A 9,677-nucleotide genomic window follows, 5' to 3' on the forward strand; every position below is an offset into this window, starting at 1 on the left:
TCTCTTTGTGAAGTCTCTGAAAAGCAGGATTTTATTACTTCTATTTCCCTTCAATTTTGTTTGCTGTCCTATTTTACTTGATTTTTTGGAAGGGTATATGCCAAAACTGGCCATTAGAACATTGACTTATAAAAAGTTCTTTTTTTAGTTCCCCTTCTTCTATTTGCAAGTAGCACATGCTCTTTCATAGGCGGGAAGATCATGCCTTGGTCAACACTAAAACCCTATCTTCAAAGCGTAGGATCACTTTAAAGAAGATGCTAGTTAGGCAGAGAGGGAATAAAATACTGTTATTTTCTCAACAACAAAGGAGAGTGCAAAAACGCTGAATATATATTTAACCAACCCTTGAGCTATTTCCAAGACCAGCCTATTACAAAACCGCACCAATGAATAGTTAACCAGAACAAAGTTAGAGTCCCGTCAGAGAGGAAAAAATGTTTCCCTTCTGTGCGGATGTAGAAATCTCCAACCCAAGTAATCCTCACCCTCCTGCTCCTACTGTTTCGCAGGGAACATCCTGTCTGCTGCAGCCCCCAGCCAAGAAAATCATCAGAGAACAGAAGATGCGACCACATGCAAGACCCCGCGCCCCCGACCAGCCGTTGCCTCACCAAACCTCCCTTCAACACGCATCGGTGAGACAAGACTGCAAAGCGTGGCCAGTGAAATTAGACTCGACTTCTCCTAGCAGTGAATTTTAGGGAACAGAAGTTCCACTGCACAGAGATATATTAGCAGTTCCTCCGGTGAAATACTGAAACATGTAGAGCATATTGCAGGAGATAAAGCTTCAGTTAACATTCGGTAAGCAGAGAGGTGCAGGAACTAACTTGACCATTGTGTCCCTCAGTGCAGCTTTTATAACTAGTTGGCAAATATTGGGTTTGCTCATATAGGAATAAACGAGAATTTCTTGTATTTTTCTCATTCGTATTCTTACAAAGCTTATTCTTATTACAAAAGGCTAATTATTAGAAGGAAATAGAATTTCTCTTGCCCAACTTCATAACAGGTCTATACACAAAACAGGACCTGGAGATCACGTGGGGAATAGATATGTTAACATATTGCAGGCAGATCTGACCTTTCATAGGCATTCCCAGAGAGAACGTATCTAAAATAATCATCGTTTATTGATTTTGTTTGGTCATGCTTTTAATTTTCCTGTTCTTTAGCATTTAAAATAGTAAAAATTAATTCTTGGGATATTCCGGCTTGTCTTTGATCATCACATTGCCTGAGGGATGGTAGAAAGAACTTACATAACTAAAGTAGCCAGAATCACAGACTTGGGCCAGCTTCAAAGGGAGACATTTACCAAGATCCTTATTTTCTTCTCTGAGGATGCAGTGTGATGCAAGCAAGCAGTTACTTCACAGAAACAAAAATGTTCAGTCATTAGGTACAATACAGCTCCAAAGAAGCAAGAAAGAGTTTGGAAAGTTTTCGCTGTGCTTTGTTTGGTTTTTGGTTTAGGGGGTTAGGTGGGGTTTTTTGTTCATTTGTTTGGGTTGTTTTGTTTTGTTTTTTGTTTGTGTTTTTTTTTTTTTTTTTCCTAAGGTCAGGAATTTCTTGTTTTAGACATGACCTAACTTCACAAAGGAAAGCATTGCTATAATTTGGAAGGGAATAAGTTGAAGTTATAGACTGAAACTATAGAAGAAGAAGGAGGAAAAATACTTAAAGATTTACAAAAGGAAAGAAATGTTTGTATTCCTGTGACACTCTAACGGCCTCCCTAGCATAAGAGATTTGAGGATAAGTGGTTTGGCCCAATAAGCAACTTTATCCAGAGAAAAGTGAAGCAACAGAATATTGTCTTCACTGTGACATGTCGCTGCAAGATCCGGGCAATATATTGCACAGTAGCTAAACTGGGCATGGATTTGGAGGGGAAAACCAGTTCTGTATCAGTGATGGGAAGTCACCGTCAGAACTGCATGGAGAACGTGCTGTACAGAAAGCTCACCAAACAAGTGCTGTTCACTTAACCTCCTTGAGGAAGGATTTAGGGAAGAAAAAAAAATTAAAAAGAGTATTTACTTTAACCTTGAGTTTTTCTTTAGTGTATTCATATTGAGCCTCTCTATTGATTTTATTTTCTATTTCTTCAGCAGGGAGTTAAGATAATACATAGATTTACCAGCACTTTGTAGTCTGTTTACTCTAACAGTGGGTTTGCTTGTAAAGTATTTGATACTAGACACAGATGCCCCCGGATGAGAGGCACTTATATGTCCTACTCACACATCCCATTGAATTCAGGCAACTAAATTGAATTGACAGTAAAAGGGTAGGTTTCCTATCACTCAGCTAAACAAATGGGAGACAAGAATAGCCTAGAAGAGGAATAGCCAGTATGTACTTAGATGGGCCATCTAAGAAACAAATTATTTTCATCACCTAGAGCTGAGGGCATATACTCCTAATCTATTTCGATTTTTCATAGCTTATCTGATCAGATAGTTAAGTCTAGGCACTTGACGTTATTAGCGCTTGCAAATTATTAGGTTTCCTACAAAAATACATTTGACAAATAAAATATCAGTTCTGATTTCAGTTTCTATCAAAATAATAAGACCAATAATAATAAAAATAACAACAACAATGTCTCTTCGCCTGAGTACTTTTGTTCTAATCCTGTAACTCTGTACCCTCCATTAACCTTGTAAACAGCTCACTGGTAATTACTGAAAGCAGGTACTAAATTGAATCCTATTGCTTGTAGGCTTATTCCCTGCTTAGCCCAAAAGACTTTCCACCAAGTTTCAGGGAGCACGGCTTATCTCAGTTCATTTGCTTTTCAGCACCCCCTACTAGCACACCCAGAGAGTTTTCACCTTCAGTAGGTGGATGCTGTTTCTCATCAGGCAGCGCAGACTTTCTGAGGTGAGGAAAAAGCTTGTGGGCTTTTGCTCTTATTTAGGAACAATTAATGCAGACAGTCACTAAGACTATTACGGGATTTTCAGATAAAAATCCATACACAAGTAACAGCAGGCACTACAAAATCACTTGTTTACTTAACGAAAACACTCACCTGTGAATTTTAACACACAGCCTGCTATGTGCAGCACATTGGTAGCTGTGTTATTTTTAGTGGTCTGTACAGATGGCCGAGAGAAACAGTCATTGTCCCATTTGTTTACTTGGGTTTACTCAAATAGCAATTTCTGCAGAAATTTTCTCTTACCAACTAATTTTAATGAGAATATACTCTTCGTGAAGGAAATATTTTCTATAGGTGTTGTCTCTTACAAGACCAATGACAAAGGTAGTTTGCTCAGAAAGTCTTAAACATCAGTAGTATAGAGGTGGGCATGAAAAGCACGACTAAATCACAATGCTGAGAAAACACTATGAAGCTCAGTCAGGCTTTCTGAAACCCAAAATTTTCAGACTTCACTTTGCAACAAACCACGATGGTTGAACTTTTCTTCCTGACCAGGGACAACACCAACACGTCTCAGCATGGAGAATTCTGTGTTTTGAACATGATTAATCTATGATCATGAGAATAAAAAGTTAAAGAGATACTGGCTGAAGCATTGTTTCCAACCTAATGAATCTCCTTTTGAGCTGCAGCACAGCAGCAAATGCCAAGTAGATGTGCTTTTCGAAATACTTATCTAAGTATTTCATCTGGGATGATGGCCATTTATTTTATTTATTAGTCTATGTGGAGCAATTTAAGTTTAATTTATTCCTTTTCAGCTAATCTGTGCTTGAGTGATTTCTGATCCCATGTTGTGAAGAAGTTGAGGGTAAATTCTAGTTTCCTTGCAGTTATAAAACTCATTTGTTTTCTGCTCTCCTTACAAAAAGTTGGAGCATGAAACACATTGTACTCTTGAAAAAAGGCATTGTGCAGCAGATGACCTCCCAAAATAAGTACAAGGAAATTCCTTAGCACAAATGTTTTTATATTTAGAGCTACACAAGTATCATATAACTAAAGAGATTTGGGGTGTTTTTTTCATTTTGTTTTGCTTTTATTATTTTTTTTTTTAAAGAAACTATCTACATGCTAATTTAAGGGGGTAAAGTCTCTTCCAGAGATGCTTCAGCATGCCCTGCACTGTCCCTTCCCCAGTAACCAACTATGCACCTCAGCTACCTCCCTCCTTCGCACCAGGACTTGGGCCCAGGCCAGGTGCTGGTTCCCTGCCCGCATCCAGCTCCATGGGCTGGTGCTCTGGAGCGGGCTCTCCTCTGCGCGTCTAATGCGGCACCAGTCTCAGTTTCTGAAATCACACTCAGCCAGTTATGTGGTTTTTAAGGAAAAGCAGGGCTTGCTTGTGCTACAGATTGCCTAATTTTCCCCAAAGCTTTTCTTCACCTCTCTCTGCTTCCATGCTTTGGTGCCTCCTTGCTCAGTCAAGCCAGTTTCATTCAGATTCTGTCTAAAAAATAGTTTTCTCTGGTCCACCAGCCTGCCTTCACCTGTTATTGCATGTGCCTTACTGTGTGCTCTTGTGTCTTCACTTTCTTCTTTAAAGGAAGAGGAAAACTTTGCAGAGAGGATGAATAAGCCACAGAGAAAATCACCGGATCTCTATCCAGATCACAGCGGAAATCAAACGATATTTTTCATATGACAAGCTCGTATCACTTTCCAAACCCTTCAGGACTCTTAATTCTTCCAAATGTGGGAAAACAATCACATAAAAACTGATCACAAGTAAAACAGAAGTAAATCAAATCCTTCTTTTGCGTTTTCCCCTGATAACAGCTAAAATGTATTTATGTAATTTACATCTCTATTCCTGTTAAGAAACCTACTCTGATGTCTTCTTTCTAGCTTATCAGGCTCCTGCGTAAATAATGGCCCGGCTGGCTTTTCTGTAGCATCCCCCTTTTGACTGTTGGAAGCAATCTGGGAACAGCAGGAAAAGCTGTAAGCTGACGAAAAAGTCTCAATTACAGGACATATTTTGGCAAGTGTCAGTGCAACGAACATCTGGTAAACATTGACTCGGCCAACTTAACCGCTGATGTTGTTGTCAGATAATACTATGGGTAGGAATCACTTGTTTAGGGGGGCCCTTTCAAGACTCAGTAATGTGAAGTTTATCTGAAGCTGAATATGTAGAAAAATAAAGGTGTTATGCAACTTGGAAAAGTTTTTAACAGGAATCTCTAATTTTTTCAAGATTGGAAACTCTGGCAAGTTTATATTTCCATTTGCAGTGAATACTACTTCCTTCTGAAGGAAAAAAGATTGATGATTTCCATTTAGGTTTATAATGTGTTTTTAAAAGTGTAATTACATATGCCAAATGTTCATTTTTGTCTTTCAGGGTTTATACAAACTCCCAACAGGATTCAGTGGGTCTTGGCATCGAACAGCAAGTGGACAATCATTTGGGCTCCGAGCAATTACCGGAAAAGTGGCAAGGAAGCGAACATCAATTGCTAATTTTGACTTCTAGAGAAGACAGATTCTTTCTTGAAAGCTTTGGAAGAACTAGAAAAATCAGTACAACAAATTGTTATCACATGGAGAAACCCAAGCTAGCCGAACAAGCCTGTGACTACAGAGTCACGTGGTGGGACAGGCTTGAATATCAGAAACAGCACAGTGTCTGGGCTAGGTTATCCTGCTAGAAAGGTTAAAAAGTTGCACACTCAATGGTTTGGAGTATCTGAAAATCAACAGAGACTTTTCAGCAAGCTTGACAGACATCTTGCAGTTCCTTTCATTAAGGGAGCCTCCGGGAGCTCTGTACAAGCCAATAAGAAAATGAATGAAGAAGCTAAATACAGGATCACGGTTTTCTGGCTGTTTTAAATGAATCAGCCTGACAGAAACCTTCACCTGAAAATGAAAGATATATGAAGTTCCCTCCTGTACTTAGTAGAGGAAAAATCCAAAAGTTTATTGAACATTGAGTTCATTAAGGATTATCTCTGAGTGAACTTTGATTCGTGCATTAGAATATTTAGTGCTGTAGGCTGAGTAACCAGCTTATTGGCATTTCCTGAAACTGATAACAAATGAGCTGAGCATCTTTCCGCTACAATAAAGACACACTGTACTGAAGATAACTTGGGATATAAAAGAAGGCTTGGTTTTTGTCAAACTTATTGTACTCTGTTTTTATTTATTGTGGCACTTGCGACTTAATTTCTGCCTGATACGCTAATAAAATTCCATACTGTAATTTATCTCATCTGGAAGAGGTTTTATGGTAGTACCCTGGTATCATACCTCTGTTCAGAGCAGATGCCATCTCTGTATTAAATATAGGCCTTGAAGAAATGAGTATTATAAACATGAAATATAATTCATTCTGTACTTAGAGGTAAATATGCCCCACTCCTTGTAATACCAGCCCCAGGGCCCCCTGGCAAGCCGGAGGCTGCAGCCGGGTGCCGCGGGTGCCCAAGCCCTGCCTTAGGCAAGGGGCACCCTGTGCACCAGGCTGGAACCTGGCCCCCGGCAAGGACACAGATACAGAGCTACACCTTGATTTCTTTAGGCACCACTGGAATAGGCAAGAAGAAAGGCCTACCCCTGTCTCCGTTCTTCTCAGACATTTACTAATCGATTAAACTAGGCATTTTAAACTTAAACTAGCGTTGGCACTGGCACATTTTTACTGCAAGCACTGTGATACTCACGTTGTGTTCTTAAACCCTGGAAACTGGAGCCATTTATGTATTTCCTGCCCTCTTCACTGCAGAGATGGCAACTTAAAGATGACTTATTTTTTTAAACATTTAAATATTTTTTTAAAATGAAAATATTTTTTAAAAAATAAAATCTTAGGATTTAGGCACCCCAACTCATATGTTTAAAACACTAGCAATTTTAATCATAGCATAAGAAACAATAGAAATGATTGTTCATTTACACAAATCCAGATGAACTTTTTCAGATTGATGTATTCAGCAACAGAGTTGTTATTGCTAACCCATATATTCACCGTCCTAGCATGCAAAAGCATATGGATGTAGTTATTAGTAACTTGAAGCTGCTTTTAAATTATAGTAAATTAAATATTTTTGGACTGTGGAAATTGCAAGTCTTTCAGACATATAAAACTGGAAGATATTGTTTGAGTGTGTTTTAATAGCATGAACTACTTATGATTTTCAAGCTAGCTTGCAAAGTAAAAATCTGCAGGAGTCAATCTGTTACAATAACAGGCAAGTCAAAAGAGAAACAGTGATATTAAACATGAGGTTTTAGAAACGGCTCCTTGCTCTTTCTTTACCTGGCTGGCCCTTTCTCAGAGATTTATTTTACAGCCATCAGCGTGCATTTGCTTGAACAGAGACTTCTAATTTTATTTATTGATAAAACTAGAATCAATGTGTAAGCTAAAAAAAAAAAAATCACTAATATTTAACTAATTAAAAAGAACTTGCTACAACTTGCACGGAGCAATCAGCTAGACAAAAGCAATTTGACATAGGCAGGAATAAAAAATAGTATAAAAGTCCCATCCTGATGTCAGCCAGAAAATCCCCAAAACTCACTCAACCCAAACTGCCGTGCTGCAGGAGAGGCTGAAAGCTCTGGCAAGGCTGAGCCAGGCTACGCTCCCCTCTCCAAACTGTTAATCATCTCCCAGGTCCTGAACTGTCTTCGCTTGGGTCAGCTGGGCAATTTGTTTACACCAGGCATTGTCACGAAGGGTCGGCAGCTCGCGGGAGCTGTGCCAAATCCCACGATAGCTCCAGGGCAGTGCCACCAGGCACAGGATGGGCCCCTCCATAGAGAAATTATGGCTTTAACTCAACAGTGTTCCTCCAGCAAACACCCCAATATATCTGAAAGCCCCAGAGTGTAACTGGCAGCAGTCAGGCTGCCAGATTTGTCCACTGTACCAAAAAGGAGCTTTATGCCCCCAGAATGACCCCTCCCTACTGCTCCTCGCCGGGTGCAGACATGTCGGTGTGTGTCGATAGCAAGCAGCTATCACCTAGATGCTGGTGCATTCGGGAGCATGACAATCTCATGCAGCATCTTTCCCCTAGCTAAGAAATAAATAGCCTGAAGGACATGCTCTGGCACCACTAAAGCAGGCGGATCTCACGAACCAGAGAGGTACGGCGAAGGGCTGAGATGCAAAGCTGAGGGACACTTTTTACCCTACAAGTGGATCCAGATCCGAACAGGGCAGCCACAGTGGTCACACACAGGCTGGGGTGGCTCAGCCGCGTTTTCTGGAGGCTGGTGATTACAGACCTTCCCATTCAGGAATTTGGTGTTCAGAAAACCCCTTTGCCACCCCCTTGGAGAGGCCAGTCCCACCTGTGGATGAAGCGACTTATCCCGCGCTCCCCAGCCTTCTCCATGAGAAAGAGGAGTGGAGCGAGAAGGGGCCACTTGGTAAAGCTGTCAGGGTCAAAGCCACTTCTCTCCTGACACGATGATGGAAGAAATTTTTTCCATAGGATACTCAAGGCTGCATGTGCCTTCTGAACACATTTCTACGGCTCATTCACGCTGACTGATCGTGAACAAGAAACAGAAGACGCCTTGGACTGTGGTGGAGGGAAGGGAAAACTTTTGCAGGTCTAACTTTTATTTTTTTGAAAATATTTTTTTTGGACTTATTTTTTGAAACCTTTTCTAATAACGTGGCAGTAACAGACTGAAAGGATAAGATTTTAGAATTGAAGTAACTGCTTATCTATTTTATTCTAGCGATGTTTTGCTTTCAAAGGCATGGTAGATAGTATGATATATAGAAATTTCCCTTTCTGTTAACAGTCTTCTGTTCAACCCATACAAGTCTCCCAGCTATGCCAAATTTAGTTAGCCAAAAATATTTAATTCTGCATTCATTCTCTATTTTAACATAAATGACTTATTTCCTCTCGTTGGTATTAATGAATACTCAAGTCTGGAAAAGCTCAGACTGCTCTAAAATGCCAAGACAAACATGAGAAAAATCACATGCTTCCACTTGCCCCCTCCAGCTGTTCCTTGGCTGCTCTGAACTGGCGTCCAAGCAGCCCTGCTGGTGAGAGGATACGTATGTCATATCATACAAGCCGAGGCAAGGGCAGCTTGATAGAACCTCTTGGACGGATCAGTAGAAAATAAAATTATTCAAGAAATTAGAAGTAAAACCAGCTATGTAGATCAAAGCACTTCTGATGGTGCCAGAGAACTGCAGTGTGTGTGTTTACATACAACTCATTTTAGCGGTTACATACCTACAGTTACATTTCAGAAGTTTGAAAATCACGAGATAAATCAGCTGTCCTTTACTGGAAGCTGTCTAACAAAGCTTTCAAAAGGGTTTACAGCCCTTTCACAGACATGGAAATTAAATGGACACTTACGTTTCTGTGACTGTAGGGTAGATGTCAGCAATATTTCATTTCAAATGACCTGGCTGTTAAGGACCTAATACTCCACTCATGTGCAGTAAACCAAAAAATGTGTGGCCTGATCAATCTGAAAATGGAAACTCACCTCGTCATTTAAACAGGTACATTGGAAAAATTTTAACTTCCGCTCCATGGAAGCCGTACATGTGTGCACATGCAGGACCTGGCTTTGACTCAAGATCCAGTTCTGCAAGCTACGCACTTCTGCGAGAACAGTCATCCATCAAGTTCAGTGGTTTAATACCACCTGCACAAAAGTTCAAGATGAACTTTACCTTCATATCGAGCTCACAGTCGATCTCGATCATATCAAGTCTCCTCCT

The 9,677-nt window shown here is 40.2% G+C and overlaps 1 long non-coding RNA gene across 1 annotated transcript; it reads left to right on the forward strand.

Annotated features, from left to right (window-relative positions):
• The first annotated feature begins 423 nt into the window (after positions 1-423).
• LOC142057131 (uncharacterized) lies at positions 424-6,171 on the forward strand. Its single transcript, XR_012660555.1, has 2 exons — positions 424-638; positions 5,304-6,171. It is a non-coding gene; the product is annotated as an uncharacterized LOC142057131 (long non-coding RNA).
• Positions 6,172-9,677: the final 3,506 nt, after the last annotated feature.

This window comes from Phalacrocorax aristotelis, chromosome 5, assembly GCF_949628215.1.
Source record: "Phalacrocorax aristotelis chromosome 5, bGulAri2.1, whole genome shotgun sequence".
NCBI lineage: Eukaryota > Metazoa > Chordata > Aves > Suliformes > Phalacrocoracidae > Phalacrocorax > Phalacrocorax aristotelis.